Source organism: Cavia porcellus, unplaced genomic scaffold, assembly GCF_034190915.1.
Source record: "Cavia porcellus strain 051 isolate PalLab524CR breed Dunkin Hartley unplaced genomic scaffold, mCavPor4.1 scaffold_25, whole genome shotgun sequence".
Lineage (NCBI taxonomy): Eukaryota > Metazoa > Chordata > Mammalia > Rodentia > Caviidae > Cavia > Cavia porcellus.
The window spans coordinates 27,189,805-27,199,130 of NW_026947508.1; the positions used below are offsets into that span (position 1 = coordinate 27,189,805).

Genomic DNA, 9,326 nt, shown 5'->3' on the forward strand with positions numbered 1-9,326 from the left:
GAAACCAGTATTTGCTCTGACAACTTGAGTGGGAATAATAATAAAGCTGGTGCATCTTTTCCCATCTAAAAGGTAGTCCCTCCACATATAGCCCTTTAATCCTAAAAAGGGAACTAAAGGAGGAAATACCAAGGCAGATTCTTCTTTCCCAGTACTTCAGGATATCTACCACCACTCTCAAACTCCAAAACAGATACTGAAGCAAAGGAAGAGCATTCAGAAAACTAGCTCCAGTTCTAAAACCTCAGGAGATACCCCTCCACTTCCTTAGAGGATAGCTTCACGATCTCCAGTGAACCATTTCATGCAGCTTGAGGTCCCTGCTCAGGGAGAGGGTAAACCAGGAGGTCAAAAATGTAAAGAGGCTGACCTGGGCCCAAAACAATAAAAGAAGCAAGTATTAAAAAAAAAAAAAAAACAGTAGCTGGTCAGGGAACAGCGAAGCAAGCTGCAGACACCTCCTGGCAGGGAAGCAGCTGCTGGAACACTAGATCATGAATAGCAGGACTCTCTAAGGGGCCAGGAAAAAGGGGGTGGACATCTAGCATTCTATGTGGGGGTGGAGGGGTGACTGCTTCAGGCAGTAGCAGTAGCTCAAAAGTAAAGTCTTATCAAAGCTGTTATGTAACCAAGGGAGCTGAGTGGAGCACAAACACTTCCCCTCCCCAAACAGGCACCCACACCCACACCCACCACCTCCCGGCACCCACAGCATAGGAAAACTCAGCTCCTCTCAAGCAGCTAGAAAAAGGAGGAAGCATTTTGATGAGTTACATCAAAAACATGATGGGTGAAGGGCTCCTTATTAACTAGAAGTCTTATCTGAAAAGGGAGGAATTGGTTCAATCTGAGGTCTCTAGATATCACCCCCTTGTCTTGAACTCCTTGCCACACCCCACTTCTGCCCAGCATCATGTGGAAATCCTTCCTCTGTCCTTAAGAAGGATCCCATTTGAATATTTGATTGTGCTCTTGGGGATGAGAGGTGAGCTTCTATCAACCTCTCCTGCTGTTGTTCCCCCACACTCTCATCTGCATGTCCTGACATTTGGTTCTCATCCTCCTGGGATGACAAGGAAGGGGCCTGGAAATAACTCCCTGCTCTATTCCCCTCATGGTTACAAAGACAGAACATAAGAACCCATACAGTTGAGATGACATAAACCACAGATAGGTTAATGGGGAAGCGATATCCAGGGCAACTAAGGGCTGAAACCAGACCTCATTCCTTACTTTGTAATTTCAACTCCCCCAGATCTTCCTCCTTTCCTACTGCCCTGTCTCCAGTAGCCTCCTCCTTCTCTTCTCCATGGCACTGAACAACTCCACCCACTCCCTGAATCCTTTGCTTAGAAATCTTCATCCCCAACAAGTCTCTCCTAAACGCTTCTCACAGCACAAGACAGGCTTGCAGAATAATTTGGTGTCCCTGTCCTGAATATCAAAGTATGGTAAGCAGAGACACCAAACAATTAGATTGTCCTGAACTCCTAATCTGTATCCACTCCCTAACCACCAAGACCCAAGCTCTAGCAACCCAGGACCACCATGAGGCTGAACTTATAGGACCCAGTAATATGAAGGCTGGTATGGCACTAAAAATGACCCCAGTAGAAGAGAACTCACGGCCATAATTTCATCAACCATTCCTACCCCCAGACTAACAGTAGGACAGTTTTGGAAAGAGGATGAGTTGAAACAAGGGAAGGGGACAACCCTTTACAAATACCACCAGTAACTGTAAGGCCTAAACTCACAGTGACTACGCTTCTAGAAAGTGGGTCATCTGGGAGAATTTTCCTAGTGAGCCCTAAACACTGCCCAGTTGCCTTTTCATCATCATCCAGAATACAGCCCCGTTCAGCACTCGGGACAGCTCCAAGGAGCAAACTCCGCGTACTGGTCAGCACTCAGGACAGCTCCCAGCCACACTGGCCCAGTGGCTAGAAACCCAGGATGCCAGGAAGCAGCAGGCTTACCTCACCACACATCCTCTTTAGAACAGAAGCCCCCTCTTCCCATACTTTTCCACCATTCACTCCCATCCATGGGGGGCACTTGAGACCCCCCCTCCCTTCCCTGTATGTCCCAACAAAAAAAGAAACCCAGACTCAGAGCTTCACTGAGGGAGCCAACAGATACGACCCCACCCACTTCCTTTCAGCCTTGAGCCTCTCAACGCCACTCACAGCTGGTTTTTTAAAACACTCTCCTCCTTAACCACCAGCCCCGAAATAAAAGAAATACTCACGTGGGGGCTCCCAGCCCTGTAGGCAGATGTGCTGGGGGGAGGCAGAGAGAGGTGACTCCCCACACCCCGTTCAGAGCCCCCTTTCTGAAGGAGCCAGCTCCCATCTGGACTGGGGGGAGGAGAGACATGTGGAAGCACTGAGTGAGGGGAGGGGAGAGGGGAGGAGGCAGGAGCAGGGGGACTGCAGGGCGGGGGTGTCGGGATGGGGGCGAGGGAATCCTTTTTAATTTCATTCTCTCCCCATGTCTACATCAGCCCTGCAGGCTCAGCTCTTTAATATTTACACACAGGAAGAGGAGAGGATGAGAGAACAGAGTGAAGGAGGCAGGGGCTACCTGAGCTCAAAGGGCACAGAGGCAGAGAGGCCTTTGGAAGCTGCAAGCATGGGACCCTCACACCCTCCACAGGCCACTCCCACTCTAAGCTCTTGACTGAAAGGAAGAAGAAGGAACTCTGGGACCATTCTGTCCCTTTGTTAACAAGACACTTTGAAGCTGCATCAGAAAAAGATCAGATCCCCACCCACATACCTGGACACCCCCACAAACCCAGATTTTTCTTGGGTGCCTTATGCGCAGATGGTAGAGGCAGTATTCATGCAAAAGCATGTTCTGATGTTTGGAAGTATGCATGCTTGTGGGTTGCTGTATAAAAGCATATGAACATGTCAGTTAGTGTGAACACGTACAAATTTACATGAGCGTGTTCTAGGTGTAATCATATAATCACACAATCAACACAAACCTATGTAACCATATGTGTAAGCAATCTCCATCCTCTTCCCTTGCTCTCCAGGAGAGGCTCCAGGGAGAAGACCATCCACCTCCCGGACTCCTTCCCTCTCAGTCCCTCCCTCACAGCCTCACTTTTTCTGTCTGTGACATGGGAAGAAGGGCTGGTGAGAAGGGATGCTGCAGTGAGCCCAGGGGCCTGACAAGTTATTAGCAATGATGAGCTGGCAGCTCGTTACCATAACGATGGTGCCACCACCTCACCCCGGCTCAAACCCAGACTCCCCAGACGGCAGGAGGCCCGCTGAGCCAGCAGCCTTCAGACTGGAGGGGGGTGGATAAAGAGGGAATTGAGACATGCTGCTTGCATAGTGAGGGTACACAGCTGTTCTTCCACCACCCCACAGGGAGACAAAGCTTAGATTCCACCAAGTGGGAATGAAATCAAAATCTGGGAAGGTTTTCTGAATGTGGGATGCTAAGACACCAGAAGGGTCTTTAGAAGCCACTCTAGACAGAAGCTTCTGCTGTCATTTGCTCCCTTCACTCCTTCATTCCAACAACCTTAAAAAAACCAACCAAACAGAAGACCCTCTCCTGACTTTCAAGTCTATTCACCTGTAAAATAGGGACAATCATGTTTATCATTTTCTCTAAACTCCTGAAAGATTGAATCAAAAAGGGCTTGGGGTAATTATAAACCCTGCCTAAACCAGACAAGCCTCAGAAGTTTCTCTACTCATCATAAACCCCAAAAGGTACGGGATTTTCAGCCCAGCTAGAGGCAAAATGAACCAGAAACTGGAGCTCAAGCTCCAACATCAGCTGGCTGACATGTTAGGTGCCAAGCAACCTCTGAAAGCAGGCACTGACACAGAAGATAGTCTGGGAGTTGGGCAGCTTCAGCCTCTCACCAGTGGAAGTTAGACAAACCTGTGGCCCACCTGTGTGGTGGGTACGGCTAGAACCCCCAGCCCCAGAAATACCTGTCACTTCCCCTCATCGAAGAAAGTCTCAGGTTTGAAGGAATTACAGCCTTAGGTACACGGACTTTTCATTTCTTCTCCCTAACTCCTTCATGCTCAGTTCTGAGCGGGGCAGGGAATTCAGGAATAGAAAGCAACATGGAGAGCTGGAGAGTTCCTAGGCTAAGACTACCTTAGGAACCCACAAGTTTCTCGCGTGACCTTCGGCAGGTCTCCTCCTTCTCTTTAGGCTTCAGTCTCCAATTTGTAGTTAAGAGGTTGCACCAAGTCACTTTTAAGGTTCCTCTCCTGTCATCATTTTATAGCTACATACAAGCTCACTCCTTTGACATGAGCCTCCTGGCACAAATGCAGTGGGCACTGCCTGTCAGATCAGTGGGGCGGGGGCGGGGGGGCTGTATCTGAGGCTGTTCATCCTATGTTTGTATTCCTTTTAGAAACACCTGCCACCCTAGCCCTCCCAGCTCCCTTTTTAGACCCTGATTCACTGGCAACTCACGAAGCCTCTCTCTCCCCTCCCTTTTCTCCCCCCCCCCTTAGGCACTGGCAGCTGGGTGCAGAAAGTGGCCCCAGAATTCAGGGAATGCTGGGCAGAGACAGAGGGCAGTGCCCTAGTGTCAGAGAGAGCACACCACAGAGTACTACTAGCTAACCTTGGCCAAGCCCAGTTCCGTGGGTCACCAGTAGCCCTGGGTTGAGTCTTTCTGTAACACTGACTAGTAATGTGTGATTATATGAAATGCAATTCATCGCTCAAACCTCAACAGCCTTATATGTAAATTGCCATCATATTAGGTTGAACCATGCTGAAATGGCTGCTCTTGTAGGGAAAAAAAAAAGGTTCAATATTGGCAGTTTCATATGGGTTAACCTGATAACTGCCCTGCCTGTTTCTCAAGACTGTTGGAGAAATGAGTTGAGAGGGAAGCATTTTCAAAAGTCCTGGACTGACATAGGAGTACTGTTGTGTTCTTGTTACTTCCTAGTACAGACCCACCTTGAGACATGGGCTGAACCGAAGGCCCACAACTTGGAAATCTGGGGCTTGGACTCGGAGAGCCACCTGCTCTGATGACTAACAAGAGGGCAGACACTTCCACCAGACCTCCTCAGCGCCTGGTTCTAACCGGCCCTCAATGAAGCATTACCGACCTGACACGAGCTCCCAGGTCTCAGGAAGGAGAAACAGCACACGGAGGCGTAAGTTTCCCTCTCACTGCAGGTTCCCCAGCAGCAGGGGTCCAGCCTGCAAGAAGGACTTAACCAGCAGTCTCACAGAGGGTGAAGGTGGACACGAAGATAGGAAGTAATAGGAAGCTCTGGTCTGAGTCCTCTAAGGAATCCCTGGGGAGAGGGGATGAGCTGACCTCTGAAAAGTCTGATCTCTCTGTCCCAAGTCCCATCAGGAATTGGGGGGATGGAACCCAATTGTGGGTGATTTAGAGTGAATCCTGCTCAGATCGTTCTCACACGGCCAACACACACATTCAGTCACACTGGGCACAGAAACCTGGACCTACTCGCAGAGACACAGTCACAGAGGCACACACACATCCATTCATACACACTCGCAGAAACATACGCCACACACAGTGAGCTCACACACATGTGCACAGCAGATACATGTACAGTAACACTCCACAATCACGGCAAGCGCACTCACCCACCACAGTGACACACACTCAGCGGCACACACAATCACCCACAAACCCACACGGTGACACACTCACTCATCAGAGACACACCGTGATACACACACACACACCGACAAAGGAAAGTTCTCTCTGGGTCTCCCCAACATCACGACTTCTCCCCACAACCAGCCGGCTACTCCCTGCCAGACCGAAGCCTCCAGCCGGCACGGGCTGGGCGGGGGCGGGCGGGCCGGCCTCCCGCGGCCCTGGCCGGCGGTCCGCGTGGTCCCGCTCCGCCCGCACCTCCAGTCGGGTCGGGTCGGCAGGCGGGCCTCCAGGCCGGGCGGGGGCCCCGGCGGCGGCGGAGGCCCGCCCCTCCCCCTCGAGGGCCGCGGCCGCTGCGCCCGAGCCCGGGTGTGGGCGGCGCCGGGCGGGCGGCCGGCGGGCAGGGGCTGGGGGCGCTGCGGAAGGCGCGGCGAGCGCGGCCCGGTCCCCACCCCCGGCGGCCGCTTACCTGGCCCGGCTCGGGCTCCGGCCGGGTTACATGGTGCCGGCAGCCCGGGCAGGGGGCGCTGCGGCGGCGGAGGCGGGCGGCGGGCGGCGCGGGGCCGGGACCGGCACTGCGGAGCCCCCGGCGGAGGGGCCGCGCCGGCGGAGGAGCCCCGAGCGAGCGCCGAGCGGCAGCGGGCGCGGGAGGCGGCCAAGCCACGGAGGCTGGATTTCCCGGGGACCAGGAAGGGAGGCGGGGGGATCCCGCCCGCGCGCTCCGCCCCCGCCCCCGCCCCGCCCCCGCGCAGGGCGGCCGCCGGGCCCAGCCGGGAGGGAGGACGGCGCTCCCGCCCCCGCGCGGGACCCGAGGCCCAGGTCGCGGGCGGGCGGGCAGGCGGGCGGGCGGCCGCGGGGTCCCCAAGGAGCGCCCGCCTCGCTAGCGACGGCGCCGGGGAGGCCGGCTTAGGGGCGCGAACGGGGTCTCCTCGCCGGGGCCGCCGGGCGGTGCGCGCCCCGCACCCGGGACGCGGGACACAGCGTGTCACGGCGTAGCGTCGACCTGAACGCGGGCACCTTTGCCCGGGCACGGGCGGATGGGGACGCGGCCACACAGCCTCGCGGACAAGGGCTGACGCCCCACCGAGGCACAGTCACAGCCTGAATGTCACGTTCCCTGGGGAGACGCTCCTTCGGTGTTCTGGGTCTGCACCCCGACCTCGGCTCGTGCCGGGAGCCAGGGCCCCCCTTTCTGCCCCACCCCTGCCCGGGTGGGGCGCCTAGCCCAGCTTCAGAGGCTCGGACAGGCGTCTCCCACCCACCGTCCGCACAGCGGCGGCGTCCCCGTGTGCCAGGAGAACTCCGCTCTACCTGCCGTCTTTGCGGGGGCCCCCACCCGCGCCCACTGTGCCCGCCCACCTCTGGGCCCCGCGCCAGGGGCTGTGCCATGGCGGGGGCGGGGTGGGGGAGGGAAAGGGGACTGTCCGGAGCGCAGCCGAGGCTGCAGAGCCAGGGCACAGGCTGCAGGAGCCGCGAGAGGCGGAGAACTGACTGCAGCAGTCCCTGGCTTGAATCCGTCTTGGCGCCCACAGCGATGCTGTAATGGGGGGGAGGGGACGCGAGGGGGAAGCCGCAGGGGGAGGGGCCGAAGCTGTGGGGGAGGGGCTGGCTGAGACCCGGACTGTCCAGGGCGCGGGTGAGGGCACGCCGCTTCAGGCGCTAAAAGTTGGGGTGCCGGGTAGTGTGCATCCTTAACGCTCTGTTCATTGCTCCAGCTCGTGTGCTATTGAGAACTCGAGGTGGCGAGGTGTGGGTGTGGGTTTGAGAGGCGTGGAGCACTGTTCACTGCTCTGAGGACAGATCTTGGAGTTGTTCTGACTCAGTGCTCCCTAACAACTCCTTTCTCTCCATATCCTTTTGGGGCCACTGACTCTCTTTCCTTTATCAGTGGGCAAACAGGCACAGAAAGGAGCCCCAGTCCCAAAAGAGCTGGGGGCCAAACCGTCTCCCTTTCCCTAGAGAGATGTTTCTAAAGATGCCACATTACATAAATGACGTGAAGGACTTGGAGAGCCCTTCTACCAACGGAACTGAGAAATCTAGTGGAGGTTTTAGCAGACTGGTCAGCCATCCTCCTGCCTAAAAGACCAGCGCATTGTCCTTCCATCATGTGCTGAGGTTGCAGACAATTCTCAGTCCAGGGTTCATTCAGCCAAGAACAGATGTCAGAGAAAATAAGACAGAAAGTTGGTCCCAGGAACACTCCTTAGAATTGAAAGAAACATTTCACTTTCCAGGCATCATGTCGGATGCTAAAAGGCACCATCACGCTTCGTCAGTTTTAAGATGTGTACTTTGTAAACCATACTGAAACTGGAAAGCATATTACAAAGAATGAGGACATTTCAGTATTTTTTCTACTTTTTTCTTAAAACTGTCGTCAAAAAATTGTATCTTAAAAGTTGTACTTTCATTTGTTCATTCAACAACCACTTACTGATTTTACTGGACACCTTACTAGCCTCCAGATATTAATGATTAATCAAATGGGCTTACCTTAGAGAGAATGCCCATCCAGTGGTTAATAAAGTCAATGAGGAAGTGAGCCAATAATTATCATCCATGTCAACCTTGTGGGAATTTGTCCTATGCAGTTCTACATAGAGCCACATTCAGAAGAACCTTACTTTGTGTTAATGTTCTGCGGTCATTTTCTTAAAGTTTTTAATCTTTGAGCAGAAGTCCTGCATTCTAAATTATAATACTTGCTCTGTTAGGAATTCCACACTTTAATGGAGGTGAACACAGACTAAATTGGGAGTCCGGAGGCAAGAGCCAGCTCTACCTGAGTGAAGAGAGACATTATGAAAAGAGTCTCAAAGATTGAGAGAGAAATTCAGGTAGTCACATATGTGCAAAGACAGACTCATCAAAGTTGTCAGTCAAGTACTATTTCAGACTAGGTGCTTGGTTGATCTTTCCACTGAAAATGTGATAAATTACTGAAAATGATAGATAAGGTTTTTTTTTAAAAAAAAAAAAAACTTAAATGTATTAATATGCTGGTAAAAAAAAAAAAATTAAAAATCTCTCCAGTCCAAATATAAGTGAAGGCAGAGAAACTTCCAGGAAGATGGCAGAATGGTGAGCATCAGAGAAACAGCCTTTCTAATATTTGGAGTCCAGACATTGCAATAGAGCGATGTGAGGAAAAAGGCAGAATAAAGTAGGTCCAAAGAACCCAGCAAGAATCTGAAGCAAGAATTTAAGTCCACAGGAAGAGCAAAGAAAGGGGACCACACGCAGAGGAGGAAGGTGGCAAGTGCCCCTTTCTCCCTGAGTCCTGGCTTGCAGTGTGGGACAGCTCCAGGTGAAAGCAGCACTTATCACCTCCCTCCAAGGCCTCCGTGGAGAAACATACCATTGGAACAGAGCAGTGGTTACTGCAGACTGCAGTGGCTGATGAGCAATTTGAGTTCAAACACCAGATGTGTCCAGGAAAGGACGATTGGTCAGCAGACTTTTGGGGAAGGGGCCAACAGAAGTCAGAACTCAGAGCAGCTGCAGGTTGGCTCCACCTAGAGGCCCCAATTGTCAGGGTGAAGTACAACCAAGTTCCAGCCAGCAGGAGTCACTCATAGTGTTGTGGCTGAAGGAGTTTGGGTCCCAGCCTTATAGCCAGAAACCAGAAGCAGCCTAAACTTCAGTGGAACTACGGGCTCAGATTTGCTGGGATTAT

General features: G+C 53.1%; 1 protein-coding gene across 2 annotated transcripts in view; it reads right to left on the reverse strand.

Annotated features, from left to right (window-relative positions):
- Dlgap3 (DLG associated protein 3) overlaps positions 1 to 6,260 on the reverse strand; it is a 59,924-nt gene extending 53,664 nt beyond the window's left edge. The window contains exon 1 of one of the 2 annotated variants that reach the window (XM_063236040.1): positions 6,117 to 6,260. The gene's annotated coding sequence lies outside the window, so the exon portion shown is untranslated. Of the gene's footprint in view, positions 1 to 2,251; positions 2,657 to 6,116 lie in introns of those variants that run through there. The other variant, XM_003471475.5, reaches the window with a different exon arrangement.
- Positions 6,261 to 9,326: the final 3,066 nt, after the last annotated feature.